This window comes from Benincasa hispida, chromosome 12, assembly GCF_009727055.1.
Source record: "Benincasa hispida cultivar B227 chromosome 12, ASM972705v1, whole genome shotgun sequence".
NCBI classification, from domain to species: domain Eukaryota; kingdom Viridiplantae; phylum Streptophyta; class Magnoliopsida; order Cucurbitales; family Cucurbitaceae; genus Benincasa; species Benincasa hispida.
Window position 1 is genome coordinate 81,134,115 of NC_052360.1, and position 6,251 is coordinate 81,140,365.

Here is a 6,251-nt window from a genome sequence, read left to right on the forward strand (position 1 = left end):
TAACTTTAGAGTAGCGTGATAAGTTAATTTGAAACGTTCAAATTAGAATTAAGGGAGTTAGTAATTATATATGATATAATTACACATTTAATCAAAATCGAAGTTGAAAAACAAAAAAATAGATTTTTCCATTATCATCTTGAACTACCTCTCACAACATCCATTTCATTCAAGCTTTACATCTCTAAGCATGAGTTACATCTCATGCAGCCATCTTCTTTGCATGAAAGTCCTACAATAAATAGAGTAGATTGGAGTGGAATTGAGGCATGTATCAATAGAGTTTTTGTTGAAAAATTCGAGTTGAAGAAGCTGTTCTTCAAGTGGGTTGTTGCAATGAGTTCTTTTCCAAGTTCTCTTTATTCAAGCTTATTTTGAGTCCCACAACTCAATCTAAAGCTCCAAGAGAATAGTGAGAAGATCTTGAGGTGGTTCACAACGAGATTTGGAGAAGTTTTGCAGCTGAGAATCGAGATTCAAGAAGTTCTACAAAGGTATTGTTTGAAACCCTCTTATTATTGTACGAACATGCTTTAGTTATAACCAAAATTAATGAATTAGAATGTTTATTGATCCTTGTTGCTTCCGCTGCATGCTGATATACTCCTACAATTGGTATTAGAGCATCATTTAAGCATTCAATTTGGTTTAATTTTGGCTTGGTTGGTGTTTACAAGAAGATCGTCAACAAATCTATAGCTTTTCTAATTTTGTATGTTGATGATATTCTACTCATAGGAAATGAAGTAGAATTTCTTGCTGACGTTAAGAGATGGCTTGCTATGCAATTCCAAATGAAGGATTTAGATGAAGTGAGGATCTAAATAGTGCAGAACCGCAAGAACAAAACTTTAGCTTATCTCATGCATCTTATATAGACAAGATGTTGTTTAGATATAAAATGCAAAATTCCAAGAAAGGTATGTTACCTTTTAGACACGAAATTCGTTTGTTTAAAGAACAATGTCCTAAGACACCTTAAAAGGTTAAAGTTATGCAACAAGTTTTATATACATCAGCAGTAGGGAGTTTAATGTATGCAATGTTGCGTACTCATCTAGACATATGTTATGTAGTTGTAATCGTCAGTAGATTTCAGTCCAATCCTCTAGTATCATCGGAGAACGAGGGACTATATACTTGTGTATGGTGCTAAGGATCTGATCCTTACTAGATAGATTGATTCTGACTTTCAGACCGATATAGATTTTAGGTAATCTATTTTGGGGTTAATATTCACTCTGAACGGAGGAGCTATAGTGTGGAAGAGTGTAAAGCAAAATTGTATTGCTGACTTCACCATGGAAGCTGAGTAGTAGCTGCATGTGAAGTAGTCAAAGAAGCAGTATGGCTTAGAAAGTTCTTGACTGGTTTGGAAGTAGTTTCAAATATGCATCTACCGATCATCCTGCATTGTGATAACAGTGGAGCAATTGCCAACTCAAAAAGAACTTAGAAGCCATAAGTGTGGAAAATACAGCGAGCACAAGTACCATCTCATGAGGGAGGTTGTACACAGAGGAGACGAAATCGTTACGCAGATAGCCACAAGAAGATAACGTAGCAAATCCATTTACGAAGGCCCTCTCAGTTAAACTGTTCGAAGGTCACCTAGTGAGATTAGAACTACGAGACAATTTGAACTAGAGCAAGTGAGAGAAATAATGGGTATCTGATACCCTAGTTTATTGTATTTATTCTTTCATTACTTTCAACATTATGTATATTTTTATATATTTATCTATTGGAGTTTTACTCAAAGTGGGAGTTTGTTGTGTTGTATGTCCTAAAACTCGCGGTTTGTAAAGTTAAACATATTCTATTATCAATAAAGATGTTATTGACATTTATTCAATTAAAAGTGTTGTTGAATATGTAAATTGTACTTGTAATGACTAAATTCAATAAACTAAGATCTATGGTGATAGGATATACTAGCATACAATGGAAGCAAACAGAATTAATAAGCAGTCTAATGACATTTAATTTGAATTCTAAAGCATGCTTTTGAAAAAAATCACAAGTGGGTTTCGAATAAACATACCTTTGATAAATTCTTCCAAATCCAAGTTGCTTTTCACTCGAATTCAGCTCCAAACCAATAGTGAACCACCAAGAGATCTTCTCTACTATCCTCAGCCTTGAATTTGAGTGGTGGAACTCGAATTTGAGTGAATTTGTGAAGTTAGAATTATGGGTTTTTGTGAGGAAGAAGATGAAGTTACAGAAAATCAAATTTTCAACTTCAGCTCTCTCCAATCTCAGCAAAAATGGAGAGTTTTAAACATCATAAACATGCAAGCACTTTAGTAGTCATCGAATGCCAGCAGTTACTTCAGATTCATGGTGGGATTTTTATGTATTTGCATGAGAAACACCTCATGCTCAGAGGAAAAATAGGAAATTCCCAAATTCAATTTCCAAATTTTCCTTTAATTTCAAAATTCAATTAATCAATTCCAATTCATAATTAATTAAATTGGATTTAATTAATTTATAATTAATTAAATCTAAAAAAAAATCAATTTCCTAAATTTAATTAAAATTGGAAATTAATTTGATTTTTAATTAATTAAACATATTTAATTAATTTAATATCAAATATTAAATTAATCACACACCTAATTTTAAACATGAATCATATCCATGTAATTAATATTTAAATCAACATTAAATATTATAAAGTCTCCAATTTCGTTTAATTCATCAAATTAAACGTTAATTATATCGAATATAATTATACAAACCCTAATTTGAATTAAAACTTATTCAAATTCAAACCCTGATTCCAATTTGAACATTTTCAAATTGAAATTCAAGTTGAACAATTCAAATTGATATCATTCCAAATTCACTCAATTTATTAATTCAAGGTGTTCATGTTTCACGAGCTAGTAGAGGGACTTTATGGACCTATAGATCATGAGCTTCAACGATTTAAGATTAATTCTCTAACACTCTTTAGACCAAATTAATCAGTATAGCTCAATAGTTGCACTCTCTTCACTGTTGATATCTTTGTGTTCACATGATTTAACCATAAATACTAAGTCAACCTTTCACAGGTTGTTCGTAATAACGCTTTGGTCAATGTGTTATTTTACCCCCGATATTACATCTTGCTTCTTAAGTTCCACTAATCCTCTAATGAACAATTGGTTTGTGATCCAATCACTAAATTGGATCCCTCTTGGGCCAATGAGAGGGTATGGCCTCTTGTTCAAGACTTGAATTCAGTATTTAAGAGAACAACCTTTCTTCTATCCCTAAAATGAGTAGGCGTGAACTTCTTATTGCACCCTATGTCCCCAACTATCTATCCGGTCTTACCCCTGAAATGGGAGGCTTATTGAGCCAGCACTGTGTAGCCAACGCTCGCCTATGCAAATCTAAGTATAAATCCCAAATAAACAGGAGTTCATAGTTAGCTCAGGATTGAAATCGCTAGGTCATCTTAGCGAAATAGTCAGTCTTAAACAATAAACAACGTTAAAAAGTAAGAATGACTTATTTCTTGGTTCGATCTTATGCAAACTTATTGCATAGGACGTCCTCACTCCTCATGTCAATACATGAATGAATCAGGATCATTTCGTTTGTTGTTGGGGTTGATGCCCTAAATCTCGTAGGGTCATGTAGTTTGTAAAAACCTATATGAAAAAAATCTTTATGATGTAATAATATGAGATATTTTATTTACAATAGTCTATGAAAGATGAGATATTTTTGTTACATTAACAACAAACCAATGAATTGAGATCCCTGGTTTTCATTGTAATTTAAGCATGTATGTAGAGACATACAAGTGGATCGTACTTTAAGTGAAATCTAAATGGTCTTTAGTATATGAATAAAGGAGGAAAACCTTATCTTGGTGACGCCACAAGTGTGGCTCGCTTTGTAGATATTACAAGTATTGTAAAGTGCTACAAATGGTTTGATTCTGACCATTCGTGTATTAGACATGCGAACGGGGATGCTCTATACAAAGGAGTTTGTATAAGACAAGACCACGAAATGTTTATCCTCGTTATATAGAGCCATTCATGACAGAGACTTTCATTTCACCAGGATGACCATAGGTAACATAGCCTTAATATTGGGTGAGTTGGGAACTTCTGCCTATGAGAGTGGTCTTTTGATTTGCATAGGTGCAAGTGTCTAGATCACCGACTCAAACCTACCACTTTGAGGATTCGTCTGATTAGGGAGCTGGGAACTCAGCTACACAAGACGAAATTCACTCATTTCCCGAAGCAAGGGTAAGTAGATAAATTGCTCCCTTAAGGACTGATTCTAAGGCTTAAACAATGTGGCGCCACACTCTCTCTTGGCCCGAGAAGGGTTTACTTATAGTGGGACTATAATGTATTTTTCATTAGAGAAATTAGTGGTATTTAAGGAGTTAAATGTAACTATAGGGGCAAAATGGTAAATTGGCCCAACTGTACTTATGAGCGATTTGTGAAGGGTCATCGTACTATTGATTTGTTATATTTAATGGACACAGAAATATATCTGTAGTACGAGGAATGCAGCTGTCGGTCTTTAGTGGATTGCCCGACAATTAACAGATGGTGGATATCGTGATTAAAGAGCTTAGTTAGTTATTCATGTACTGTTGGAGCTTCAAGCTATAGGTCCATATGATCCCCTTGGTAGCTCAATGGATTCAAATTGGGAATCAGTTTTTGGGTTAGTTTGAAGTGTTCAAATTAACAAGAGGGAATTTGATTCTATATGATATAATTAAACTGATTCAATTATATATGATATAATTGTTTTGATGTATTAGATTCATTAATTGGAAGAATTAGAATAAATATGATTATATTAAATGCCAAAAAGGAGAAAAGAACTATGGTATATATATTACATATGATGTGATATTAGAACTATAGGTTCTAAATATAATATGATAAATTAGTTATCATATTTATTTATAATTAAAGCAATTATAAGATAATTATTTTACGGTTTTTCTCCTAATAACCAAATTAGTGGAAAGTTATAATCAATTTTTTTATAATTGATGAATAAAATGAAAATCGTTTTCATCTTTTCATAATCGAACGCACAACAAAAAAAAGCATCATGATAGTGTTGAGAGAGCAAAAGATCTAGCATAGAGCTTTCCTATATGATAGCTATTCGTTGCTAAATGATCGAGTACCTAGTTTAAGCGATAAACTACTAGACTTCTTTTGTCTTCTCCTACTTACTCGATTTTCTACACGATTGTTCAGTTCCTCCTTCCCTCTACGAAATCCATACAGAGCTCACACCCCATGGATTTTCACACCAAGAGTACCAAGGTAGCCTCGCGGTAATGTCAAGTTTTCATTCGAGGGTTGAGTAACAAGATTAACTTGACTGTGATCGAGGATCTTACAGTTCGTGCTATTCATAGGTTTGCTCGTGTTGAGTTCATGCTGTTGGATCGAAGAGATACAAGAAGAAAAGTTCTTCAAAGGTATGTTTACTCGATCCCTTTGGGTTTTTTTTTTTTTTTTTTTTTAAAGCATGCAATAATTAAAATTTTTTGCATAATTGTTGTTGTTTGATTGTAAATGTGTATGTTCTTTCACAATGGGGTTTGGAACGATCTGCTTCCGCTCATTGGTTCTTTTTGTTTAAAGTTCCTTCATTTGTAGCACCTTTGCAACATCTTGTAACCGCTACAGAGTAGGCCGCATCCAATAGTATTACCAGAATAAGACACCCAACCTTATTCGTATACTATAGACCATTTTGGCTATATACTCGAACGTGATCTATCTTTATGTCTCTACATAAAGTTCAAGTATTCATGTAATAGCCATGGATATTAGTTTTTTGGATTTAGACTTTATGAATGCAATTTATGAAGGAACTCTTATACAAGAGTACCTATGAGCGGAAGCGGATCTTTCCAATTTATTGTGATAGAATATCCATATATACATTCAGACATACAGATATACATTAACAACACTAAATTACTGGCATGCTTCATAAGATAAAAGACAAGAGAACGAGCAAACGTACCAGACCAGCAAGCAATCGTTCAGCACCTCTCCAGTCATCTACCCGAATGGCTTCGCATGAACACCAGAAAACGGGGACAACGCCATCACTCGATGCTCTCAGTATTCTCAGAGTGAGAATACAAATGGTGGGCTTTGTTGATATTTGGTAGAGGTGAGGAGGAAAGGCAATCGTGTACAAATAATCAAGCAAGTGGGAGAAGAAAAGAGTATCGTATAGTTGGG